Raw genomic sequence first — 13788 nt, 5'->3', positions numbered from 1 at the left:
AATGCTAAATCTACATCCATGAAAGTCAAAGCCAAAAGAAGATAGTCTCCTAAATGTTGTACTGCAGAACAGCATAGGACTTGGATAAATATGGCATCTTACTCTATTCAGTAATCTTCATATATCATGAGTTTTTGTTGGGAAATGTTTATGGCATATTGTCAACAGTGTAAAAAGATGACTCACGGTACATAAAAGGAATGGAACAAAAAGTTCAGCTAGATATGTTTAAGCTTCATATCTTCAATTATAAAATATTTTCTAAGAAAATACAAAATCATTGAAATGGAATTAATTAGTTTGACAGTAATGATCATTTTTACAGATTCTCACAATATATTTAAAAGTGGACAAAATGTAATACTTCACCAAATTTCAAGAATTTACTCTTGAAAATAATATTTGAGCACAAGTGTGTGTGTGTGTGTGTGTGTGTGTATGTGTGTGTAGTACAAACATGTACATTCTTATATGTGTAGAAACAAGTGTGATTAGAGTCTAATATTTTTCTATTATATTAGTGTCTAATAATTGGTTTCATTCTTCAAAAACTCTCACCCTAAGTTTTGAGGCATCTCTACAATGATCACTCAATGATTGCAGAGCTTTCTGATTTTCAGGATCCTCCTGTCTGCTCCTACAGCCTTGCCTTAAGGACCCACACTGCCACTGACACATAGTATTTTGCCAGGATGTCATGGATACAAACTCAGGTCTTCTAAGACGTCTGTCTCTTAGACCAACCTTGTCTTTTCAGTTATGATTGGGAGTACAAGCCATGAAAGCTTTATTATGTCCTCAATCATAATTATTCTCAGTTTTGATTTTGAGTGGCACATATATTCCCCCTATGTTTTGGGGGTTCCCTGACTAGATATTAAATCCAAATCTTTGATTGTATCTTTTTCTTTTGCCACATGTAGATTGATTTTAATTGTAAAACAGAGAGGAACTCACATGTTCATGTAGACAAGAATCATCCTCTTGCTCAAGAGGTGTTAAAGTACAAAGTGATCTAATGGTGTACTCTTTATAGTCAAAAAGGACAAGTTTGTTTACTGTCCCATGTCATACCCATTAGCTCCCTTCACTTCTAAAGCCACAGTTAATTAATTAACTAGTTAATTATTTTTCATTAAAATGTTTAAGATGACTTTCAAACATTTCTCATGATTTCAGTTTTTTTTTTTTTTAATAAATATACTCCTTTTTCCCAAAAAATCAGCTTTACTGGAGGAACTAGAAAAGGGCTTTAAGTCAATAATATTTAATGTTTTAACAGAAGTGATAAACTTTTATTTATAAACCAATAATGAAGCAAAACCCTTCTAGACTCCATTTTCCAAACTTATATGTGAAGGTAAGACATCTTTCACTTCACTTCCTTCATTAACTAAGATGTTTTCTAAATCTTTTTTTCATTTTAATTTTAAAATATAAGAGGCAAACTGCCTTCTGACTCAGCAGGAGAGTGAGGCTCCATTTGCCTACTTGGGCAAAGCAGAATGTAGTGAGATGTCATTCATATATAAGTCCCTTCCTAAACACATGTCTAAACGAAGACACAACTTAATAGAGAAAGTCTTTCAAGACATAGCCACACGTCTGACTATCACTAGTCTACTGGCACAAAATATCCTGCTTTATTAGAGAGAGAGAAAAACAAACAAACAAACAAACAAAACAGATTGGGAGCCCTTTATCTTGGTGTGGTGTCTTGACCACTCATGCTTTTTGTAGTTTGTCTATGCTTCTAATAGTCTGGCTCTCTTAGAACTCCTATTTTCCGTCCATCTAAGCCCAACCATTTTTATTAAATCTTTCTCAACTGATGCTGTTCCTTTCAGGATGGTGGTCTTGCTGTACATGAGAAATTGTCATCAGCTCCGTTTCCCTCTGGACAGCATTCTTTGTGGATGAATTTCATTCTGCTTTGCAGATACTTTCTTTACTTGGGTTCTGTTAGCACATGCTCTCCTGGTTCATTTCCAGGTCACTAGGTACTGACTAATTATTTTACAAGTGTAAGTCCTTCAAACAGGTTTCCTCTACATGCTGGTGTTTTGTCCAATCTGACTTCCCTTTCCTCTCCATATCTTCTCTCACGAAACTTATCTAGTTCTTTAACAAATGTTTCTAAGGTGACTATCATAAAATTTATTTTCAAACCAGGGTATTCCCCGATAAGTTGACTGCTTCATCAATATATCTGTGGAGGTAAGTCATACATGTCCAAGACTGAACTCTTCCAAGTAGAACTCTGAACTTTTCCCAAAGATCAAGCTATGCCCAGTTTTTCTTTTCTTGTTACATGGCACAGATATATATCTACCAAATTCTGCTGAATTGTTCTGCAGCTGTTCTTCATTCCTTCAACTTCCTCAGCATATCCTCCACCCCACCTCACAGTACATTCGACCTTTTAAATACACACCACCACCATCCAGTACATACCCCTGAGCTAGCACTTGGCCCCTGATTATTGCAGTTACCTCTTAGAGGTTTTTTTTTTTTTTTTTTTTTTTTTTTTTTTTTTTGCTGCTGTTGCTCACACACATCTCCCCAGAGGTCCAGAGTGGAGTCCATGATAGAGAGCAAAGACATGGTGGGCAAGATGAATGCCTACACTTGGAACAAGCATAGAAAGATAACTAAAAAGGTCACAAGTCCTTGGAAATTGCAGGACTCACACCCAATTAATCTCCTCCCTTTCAACATTCCTACCAAGAAGGAAACAAATATTCAGTCACATAAACCAAGCTCACCAGTGGCTTATAATCGGTTCCAGGAATACTTATAACACTTCCAATAATTATATCACTTTTCTACTCTCTCCTGCTTTGAGATAAGGCTCTTAAGTGTTCTTTCATGACCTGGAATATACTGTAATGGGAGTCCTAGTGTAGAAAGCAGTGCCTGTAAGAATACTTTCCAATGAGGGAATCTTTAGCTCAATCAACTAACAGCATTGCTCCCAAATTCTAGGGGCTATTTTCATTTATTTTTAGTAATTTGCCTAATTCTCTGCCACTATAAGGCACTTCTAAGTATGTTGACCCTTTGCACCCTGGCATCCTTCTCACTCAGTCTCTGGCATGAACTGATATCTAGTAAACGATAATTAAATAAACAAATAGGATGCAGTGTGCTCATGATAGCAGGAATTTTCCCACATTGCACATATGATATTGGGCTGCTAATTGGGATTCTAAATATAGAGCAAATAAATTGCATAAAATAGGCCATGTGAGAAAATAAATATTTCTTGGAGAATGTGAACTTTGTATTCATTTAGTTCCTAGGTCCCAATTTAGGAACCAAGGGCTACATTAATTTTGGTTTCTATGTGATTAATTACTTATAGGGCATTGAAATGAACTGTGCCAAAAAGCAGATCCAACTTTAAATAGCTTCATCTATCTGAAGGCATTAGGAGACATAAGTCACAAAATCTATACACAGAGATTATTACAGGTTTACAAAAATATACTAATTAAACTTGCTATAACACAACATGGGGAAAGAAAATATTATTTGAAGGAATTTGTAAATGATTTAATGGGCAGCTGTTTCAGGATCCAGGTGCCAAAGTGGAAACCAAAATTTATATTCAAGCCTTTTGTGAGGATTCTGTTCAGCATGATTTGATGAGCTTGGTTTCCTACTAGTTATGTGGATTTCATTTACCTCAAAAGTTTTTATTTTTCCTAACTTCTACATTATTTTCTAAGGCAATAAGTCGAGACTTTTGTAATCTTGTGATGATAAAGAGAAATAGATAATAGAAATATTTAATTTATAGCAGACAGTAAAGAAACATATGCATGAGAAAAATAGTGGGATCATCAAAAAATCAAGAGGCAAAAACATTTTTTTACCGGCTTTTAGAAGGAATGCTTTATCTAAAGTAATTTCTGAGTAATGATATGTAATGTATATATGTATATATACATACATACATATGTCACACCTAAATGAGCACACACATACATACTCTCCTATAAAAAATTTTTGCCAATAAACAAATGGAAGAATGACATCCCACACTCTTAGCCTCTGTATTTTACCCTTGGCAGTCATTAACTTATTTATTGAACCATCTCAATCTTTTACAGTAGGATGAATATTGAAATTTTTAAAGTCATTCATAATATGTATGCAATTAGCTTCTCTCCCCTGCCTTTGGTACAATACCAAGTATGCACTACTCTAAGACAATAGAAAACTTGTCAATTCAGTTTTTGTTTTCTGTGATTCAGATGAGAAAAATCTATAAGGCTATGAATAATTTAAGAACCTTTGCTGCAAATACAAAATGATGATTATAGCATTACATAGGTTTGTCAAGTACATTGGAGAAATTCTAGTCTCCTTTTATATTCTACTAAACACCATGCCCTAAGTAGTCATTATCAATCAGTTGCAATTAAGAACAGGAAATAAAGCCAAGCTGCTCTCCAGTTATAGAAGAGATTTAGAGTGATCGAAAAGATGGGAGAAGGGCCAAGACAATGTAATTAAATCAAGGGTCGGATGTCAAACTCACCTTCTGTACCTTGAGGGTTGAAAATAGGAATAAACGTGTTAGACATATAAGGTAAATTGTAGCATCATGGATGGAATTGTGTATACTGTGCATTGTGTGCTTTACACGTCATTATTCATTCCTTACATTATTTGAGATATTACTGCTTTGACTCAGATGATGATCACATAATTTGGCAGAACATAAAAAAAACCCCAGCAAATATTATTCCCATATAAGGAGAACAATATCAGTTAGTGACCAAGAAAATGAGAAATTAGCATGCTTAACATATGAAATAATGCCAACTCGTGAGAGAGATCACACTTGTATATAGTAAAATCTAAAACTACAGTGTGTTTAAAGATGGGAGAAAAATTATGACCCCCCAAAAATGTGTAGATAAGTTTCAAAAAGAGCCCACAGGGAGGAAGAACATCATTGTCTTCTGTCCTGGAAAGTACTTTTCTTTGCTGATGGAACGCCTCTTTCAGCCATGCTGACATGTGTGCTCCTTCCTGTGCAGTTTTTGAGAAAGAAAAAATAGATGAGCATTTTTATTTCAATAATAAGCAAACATCTCCCTTCCCTTTTTACCTGCACTTTCCACAGGAATACTAACATTTACTCCCAGAAGGCCTTACTTTGTATACTAGTTGTTGTAGTTTGAATAGGTATGACACTCCCCGCACCCCATCCCCAGATGCATGTGTCTGAATACTTGGTACACAGAGAGTGGCAGTATTAGGAGGTGTGTCACTGGAGGAAGGCTTTGAGGTCTCCTATTCTCAAGTTATGCCCAGTGTGGCACACAGTCTCTTCCTGCCTGTGGATCAAGATGTAGAATTCGTGGCTCCTCTAGTACCAAGTCTGCCTGAATTCTGCCTGCATACCTTAATGCTGCATGCTTCCTATTAGGATGATAATGGGCTTAACCTCTGAAAGTATAAGTATAAGCTAGGCCCAACTAAATTTTTCTTTTGTAAGAGTTGTCTTGGTCTTGGTGTCTGTTCACAGCAACACAACTCTAAGACATTAGTTTAGAGCTTGTTTTGTGTTTGAATTATGGCTGGGTTTTCATTCCTGAACTCCTGATTTGTTTTTGTTGTTGTTGTTTTTCTTGTTGTTACAGTTGTTGTTGTTTATTTGTTTGGGGATGAGGATAATGCACTTAAATCTTACTTGCACTTAATTTTTCACCCCTTTGATAAAGTCATGGCCACATTTGCAGTCCATGATTTCTTTGCTGGAACTGGAGTCAATGATGGAAATGATAACACATTTAAATGGAGATTTATAATCACCAAATCTTTAGATTAATTGTATTTATTTTCATTGTGTGGACAGACATTTAGCTTAAGCAAGACATTGTCCAATGTCCACTGAAGAGGTCTAAGCTGCCCCCTACCTCCCCATCCCCTCCCTCCTTTTCTCCCTCCTTTCCTCTCTCCTTCCTCCCTTCCTTCTTTCCTTCCTTTCTATCTCCCTTCCTTCATATCCACATATAGAAGAATAAAAATAGCTGCAAACCCCTCACCTTGTACATAATCGATTAAAATGAATGTAAGCTTTAAAATTTTGAAATTGCCAAAGGAAAATATATGTAAAGCACTTCAAGATATAGGCATGCATAAAGATTTTCTGCAAAGGATTCAGATAGTACATGAAATAGTCCTACAAATTAACAGATGGGATGATACAAAGTTAATAATCTTCTTTATAGCATAAGACACTAGCAATAGAATAAACAAAGCCTATAGTATAGGAGTAAATATTTTCCAATTATGCCCCAGATATGGAACTAGTATGTAGATATACAAAAAATTTAAAAGAAACTAGACACAAATTAAATACCAAAATCTCTCCAAATCATCTAATTAATAAATGGGTAAATGAAGTGAATATAAAGTTCTCAAAATAAGTAACACAAAAAGCTAATGCATATTGGGAAAATATTTAATATTATTATTCATTATAAAATATAATTTAAAACCACTCTGATATTCCATCTTTGCCTAGCCACAATAGCTACTATAATAAAAAAGTAGTAAGGAATTAAGATAAGCTTGTAGGAAAAGATGGGCCTATTTACTGCCGATGAGGATTGGTGAGGGTCCTATGATAATTAATATTGAGGTTTTGGCAAAAATGTAAAGATAGAAGTATTAGAATTATTATAAAACCTAATGAAAGCACTCATGTGTATATATCCAAAGAATGCAGTCATTATACTACAGGGCTATGTGCATATCTGTGTTTATAACTACAACTTATGGACACTGCTTAAATGCTTATCAACAGATAAATGGATAAAGAAAATGTGTGCACAAACACAATGAGGTATTAGTTAGCCATGAAGGATAATGAAGTGATAACATTTTCAGAATAAAACTGGTAATCATTTTACGTGAAATACAGTAGATTCAGAAAGACAGACACCATGTATGTCTCTTGTGTGTAAACTAGATGAAAATGTGCTTGTGTAAGTCATTAACAGAGATCATAACAGGAAGGAGAAAACTTTAAGGAAGGAGAGAGTCAGTAAATAAGAAGGGGATGTGATTCGAGGTTTGGAGAGGCAAAGACAAATGGCAGGGAGGGTGGGGTGGCCACAAAGTATAGGGCAGACATGAAGAATGTACAGTGGCTTATATGTGCAAAACACCATAAAAGCACAATACTTTAGTTGTAAACTTAAAATTTAAAAAACTTGGGTAGGGGGTGGAGAGAATCATGTAAATGTCACAAGAAAACCTATTATTCTGTACAATTCACACACTAGTTAAAGTATATAAAAAAATTAAAGGTGATAACATGAACAAAGAGAAACATCTTTAAAAATGATAGAAATTTGAATTCCTAAGAATGTTCTACAGTGAATGGCACACGTGTAGCTTCCTTGGGCATAATTCCATCTCTTTGTTATTACCTAGGAACATGCGGCGCAAGAGGATAGACTTTCTGACGATAATAATCACTTGCTGTTAATTACAAACGGAACAGAAATGCTGGTAATATTTGAGACTTGCGCTTTGCATAAAACTGGAAATTACTGCTATTACTCTTGTTTGCTCGGAGACTATAGGGTCATAGATGCTAATTAGCAGTTCATAGCCCCCCTACAGAGGGAAATCTCATTATGGCATGAAACTGTCTTAGTAGTCAAACCCAACATTCAGGGCACTCTGACCACTTTTATTTGAGCAATTATAAGGTGTAATAAAACAAAAGAATTACTGTGTGTGTGTGTGTGTGTGTGTGTGTGTGAGAGAGAGAGAGAGAGAGAGAGAGAGAGAGAGAGAGAGAGAGAAGACCAAAAGGCTAACACCTAACACCCACAGTCTCCTGTTTTCTCAGTAGCTCAAGAAAACAACCATGTCCTGCTTTGAGACTAGTAGCTAATATTCAGGGCCTGATTATAAACAAAACCAACCAAATTCTCACCACCATAGAGTGGAAATCAGAGTCTCAAGCTAAAAACCTGCTGCCTAGACAAAAACTTAAAACACACAAGGATATGTGTAGTGTAAGAAAAGTGAGAATGGTTGGAGGATACCTCTATTCATAATTAATATGCATAAATAGAAAAATAGAAGCACTGTCTTTAATACATCCACATACTTATGAAAATATTTCTTGGTTTTTATTTCGTTATATTTTAAATTATACTGTGCACATATAGCATCTATGTGTATGCTTGAGTAACAATATGTTGACAGAAGAACATAATAAAAATCCAGTCTGTAATTATTTCTACTAAGCAAAATAAATTTTATCATGTATTAAGTCCCATCTTAGTCAAATTAGGTTTCGAATTGAAGCTTTAGCAATACCTTCTAGAAAGAAAGTTTTAGAAGGTATTTTTTAAATTTTTACTCTGGAATTCACCTGACCATGTACATGTATAGATCCATAAGCACTTGTGACCAAACAGCCCTTAGCAGTGAAGTCAGAGGCCAAGGAACGGATCAGAGCTGGAGAAGTAATTGCAGTCTTTGAAGCAGGCCTGTGTGTTCCTTGCCAGTGTAACAAAGGGTCTCTACTTTTAATTGAGCGTTTTACTCTTACCAGGAACGAGACATCCATTTTTTTAATCTGTGAAAGGAAAATCATTCAAAGAAGTAATAACTTTGGAAAAGTTTGGGAGAGGTGAATCTCCCTTCTCCGCATAGCGTCTAGCATTTCATGCAACTCGAAATGCCTTTGATCTACTGATTGAATGTCCAGCGCTAAATATAGTTCAGAGTTAAATATGAATGAACTTTGATTTCAATAATTGAATGAAAGAAAGAATTGAAGATTGAGGATGACACAGTAGGGGAGACCAGCTAATGTCACCTCCATTCAACAGTAGTAGGTGAAAGGATTTCTTAGGTGGGGAAAACTCAGAGAACCTTGGACGGACCCCATGATGAACTATAAAGAAAGCTGTTGCTGCTCTCTAGAAGGGAAGTAACTCTCTATAGAAGAAATCTCAGATCTTGCTTTGACCCACTGTTGAGTCATACACCACAGTTTCTTTTTGAAAACAGGTAGCTGGTATTGCCATAATATATCTACACCAGTAATAAGCAGCTGTCAAGCGAATAATCAAATAACACTGTTTGATTTCTTGATAGTGTATGCCAGTTGGAAACTCAGAAAATTAAATGTGAAAGTGAAAAACTCATTCCTACAAGAGATAAATATATGATATTTGGTTTGCATTTATCTATTTTTTTGTTCTCCACCCACATATCTTTAAGTCACCATTTAAACAGCTCAAATCTTGCAGAGTTTACAGATATTTTCAAGACTGAATTTTTGCAGAAACTTAGAGAGAACACTGGAAGACTGTCCACTTGCACACATGTATTGTCTTCCGCCACTAACTGGTTCACCACTAAATGGCTACCAACAGCAGTCATTCCTCACATTCCCATAGACCTCTAAGGTGAAAGGCTACTTTTCTCTCTCTAAGTTATAAGAAGACTAAATTAGAGGTTTTCAGAACTTTAGAACTTTTGACTGATGGATTCATTAATTCACCTTTTCAAAAGGAGGACTTGTGTCTTAAATATTTTATGTACAATTTGCATGCTGAAATCTCAAGGACTTAAAAAAAGTTTAGTGCTTAAGGAAAGGTCAAACTGATCACTTTGGCGTCTGGGAGATGCAGAACTCAAACACGGTGAGGAAGGGTGAAAAGCTTTGAGTCTCATTCTCCTGCAAGGAACAAACACTTTGTCTCCCCGAGCTTTCTCTGTTGCTCAGTTAGAATGCATGTAAAAGTTTTAAATTTAAATTTAATGAGATTTTAAACTTCTACTTCCCTAAATGGGTTTCTGATTACATTCGGGTTGATTTGGACACTAATCAGCAGTATGCGTGGACACTAAAGACTACACAGGACTGTGTAGACTTTCTCACATGAACCCCCTCCTACTCAAATATTCTGTTGTTCTTTAACATAATCTGAATTCAGTCATTGGCATATAGGCCAGTTTCTTCCTTTCCAAGACTATAAACTGTCCCTATATCCTCAGCTTAGCCAAGTTGGAGCTTTCCGTTTGTTTATTTAAGGGGACATATTATCTGTGAACACATGAGAAAGCAGAGAACTATCGAGAACAAGACAGTCAACCGATAAGCACTGGCATTGTTTGTTTTCTCTCAACAGTGCTTCCAACAAATACATCCTCTGACCACCTTCTCTTCTCTCTTAAATTACTTTGACTCTTTGAGGATTTATGAAGAAAACGTATATTACAAAAGATGTGGTCAATCAATTGATACAAATTAAGAATCAATTAAAGAATAAAGAGAAATGGAACATTAGGCAAAATGATCCTTTAGCCTTTTTTTTTAAGATCCTGTGGCATAAACAGAAGAAAGTAGGCACACCTATATCCTGGCACCAATTACAGACAAATTATGTAAACTAGGATTTCTTTTACAACATCTTCACAGTAACAAAGGGATCTTATTTTCAATGCCCAACCAATTAACATGACCCCAAATCTACTTGGCTCATGCATGTAGAATTCTAAACAGGAACCTGGGAGAGTGACTGAGGGTGCTCAAGACATCTAAGGGAGAACATTTGCAATACATAGACTTTCACCCTTACTGAAATCGAAAGCAACGTTTATGCATCTCCCTGTTGCTGAGACCACCTTCCTGCTGCACAGAACAGTGCATTCCTGCCCTTGTTCCCAGTTCTTAATTTGTAGTTGAAAGTACGTATGTGTTGAGCCAGATGCTTCCAGTGCCTAAGCTAACTGTGATAAATTGAGCACTTGAAAAACAGGATGAAAGCTTTCCAATAGAGCTCAGCATAGAAGCCCTCTGCACCGCACATAAACACAGTGATAGAGAACCAGACTCTACCAAAGCATACAGAGACGTTTTCCTGATTTTACATCTCATAGCTTCTCTTCAATGCACCCAAATGTACTTTTATTTACAAAACTCTCACCTTGCCCCATGAAATACCACTTTAGTATTTTCTCTTCTGGGTAGAGCTATATATATATATATCTTTATGTCCTGAGGTGGTGGGTATTTGCCAAATGTGCTGTAATCGTTGTTACCCTGTCATTTTAATATATGTGCATAAGGGAAGCATCCAGGGGGTGCTAACTAAACATAGCTAGAGTGAGTACAGTGGTCTTTCCTGCCTCAAATGAGGACCTATTTGCTGTTAATTCAGCAAACACATGACTGGGCTATTGAAATGTTTTCGTTCTGAAATCCTCAACAATCAGTAATGAGTAAAACTAAAAAGTCCTTACATGGCTCTAGAGACTTCACCTGGCTGAGGCTAGTGAGCAAGAGATAAGTACACAGAGACATATGGGCACATAGGAAGCACACAGAGACATATGGGCACATAGGAAGTACACAGAGGCATATGGGAAGATAGGAAGATAGGTCCAAAATAAGCTGGGTTCTATGATGGAGAAAGTAAAGCACTCTAGAAGTGGAGCACGTTTATTTCTGTAACTGCTGAATACACACATGGGAATATTGCATGGAGCTCAATAAGGAGGCAGGTTACAATGTATTGATAAAAAAGATGCAGGGATTATAATATACAGCTATACCAAGGAGACAGGGTTAGCTAAAGTCAGTAGGGGTAGACCTCGGGCAGTCCACATTAGTGGGAACAAGGGATTATGAACATACTATGCACATGCTATGATCATGGAGCATTGGAGGGCTTCGCTGTTATCCCTTTGAATCTGAGGCTCCATTCTTCTGTGTTCCCATGGGTGGCTCTGTCAAGGGCACACATTAACAGGGCTTTCTCTACTCCAGACAGGAATCTAAGACTCTAAGACATCACACTATGGAAACACATGCTCATCCTTGTCCACTGAGGCACTACCATCAATAGTTCAACCTATATAGGATCATCCTAGGTATCCATCAATAGTTGAACTTATATAGGATCATCCTAGGTATCCATCAATAGTTGAACTTATATAGGATCATCCTAGGTATCCATCAATAGTTCAACCTATATAGGATCATCCTAGGTATCCATCAATAGTTGAACTTATATAGGATCATCCTAGGTATCCATCAATAGTTGACTGAATAAAAAAGATGCTTCTGACTCTGTTGTTCTGTCTCTGTGTCTGTCTGTCTGTCTGTCTGTCTCTCACACCCATAAATACACAAACACACACACACACACAAAGTGAAGTTTGGTTCAAACACACACACACACACACACACAAACAGAATAAAATATTACTTTACAGAGAAGTTTGTGGAATGGGCATAATATTTTCTTAAGCAAGGTCAGTTAGATTCAGAAAGACAAATATATTTTCTTTTGTATATAGAATCCATATTGAAATACATACACATAAACATAGACTATATGAAATTAGAAAGCGACGTGAAAGGGGAATAGACTATGAGATGAACACTTATAAAAATTTCATAATAAAGCAACTATTTTGTATATGATCATGTACATCAGTTGGCGACAGTCCCTCTCTCTGTCACCCCTTTTCTCTATTGAAGATGACTAAATGTTCTTTAAAAATAGTAGTTTCAAGTAGAACTAACCTAAGCTGTCCGTTGAAAGGTGTCTTGGTTACATTTCTAACACACAAAAAAAAAATCTGGAAGAATGCTTGAAAGAAAAAGAGGGACTTGGAAACAGCATGAAACCACCAACACTAATTACAGTATAATAGTTATTAATACACTGCTGTGTCCAGCATTATCCTGAGTGCCCTAGTGACACCCAGTACTTCGCTATGCTTTTGTGCCACGCTGATAGTTCTGTGAGCAGAGAATTATCTACCATTGACTCACGTGGTGCCTTAGATAATTATTAAGCTAACGTCTAGTGTGTCCCATTAAACTTTGAGCAACTTCTAGGAAAGGTATGGCAACTTAGGCAGGATGGAGGCAAGCCCTGCCCTTTGAGTTAATATATGTCTCAGAGGAAAATGCTATGGTGATAACCACTAACTTAGTTCTAAAACTGACCCTCAATCTTTTAAGCCTGTGGAGAAAATTGGAAGCTCTCGGGGTGGGAAGAAACCGGACATTTTTTTCTTCTGTGTTGACTGAGGATGAAATTCTCTAATATGTTTCATAAGATGTCAAACTTTATCAAACATGTCTTTTATTTGACACAATTCTGCCACTTGCTATGTACCTCTTCTCTCTCTCTCTCTCTCTCTCTCTCTCTCTCTCTCTCTCTCTCTCTCTCTCTCTCTCTCTCTCTCTCTCTCTCTCTCCTGATCCACTCCATCTCTCTTTTCTATTCTTGGCAATGCTTTGCTTCTCTTACAGCAGTTCTGTAGGCTAAATGTGCTGCACTTATTCCCGTATGTCCCCTTTTGCAACAGAGTCTAACATGTTCTCCTTTGTCAGGAACATCTGCCCCCTCACAGACTGCTGACACCACTTACAATAAGATAATCTGCCAGGTGCAAGCAGATAGGCCCCACCGCACCCCTGCATGAGCAGGGTGTCCTCTCAGAACTGTCAACTCTGGGATGGCCAAGCCAACAACAGCTATTTTTAATCAACGGAGATATAACAAAAAATGATTTTACAAAGGATTGATTTTTATTTGTGTGTGTGTGTGTGTGTGTGTGTGTGTGTGTTCACATACATGTATGCCATGTGTATCCTATAGAAGCCAGAGAAGGCACTGGATTTCAGTGAGCCCGAGTTACAGGTGTTTGCAAGGCACCTGCAGAGGACCCAGAGGGTGAATTCACTCTGACCTCCGACAGTAGGATCTTTAATAG

The sequence above is a fragment of the Micromys minutus genome (genome assembly GCF_963924665.1).
Source record: "Micromys minutus genome assembly, chromosome: 26".
Classification (NCBI taxonomy): Eukaryota; Metazoa; Chordata; class Mammalia; order Rodentia; family Muridae; genus Micromys; species Micromys minutus.
Note: the sequence above shows the minus strand (reverse complement) of the source record.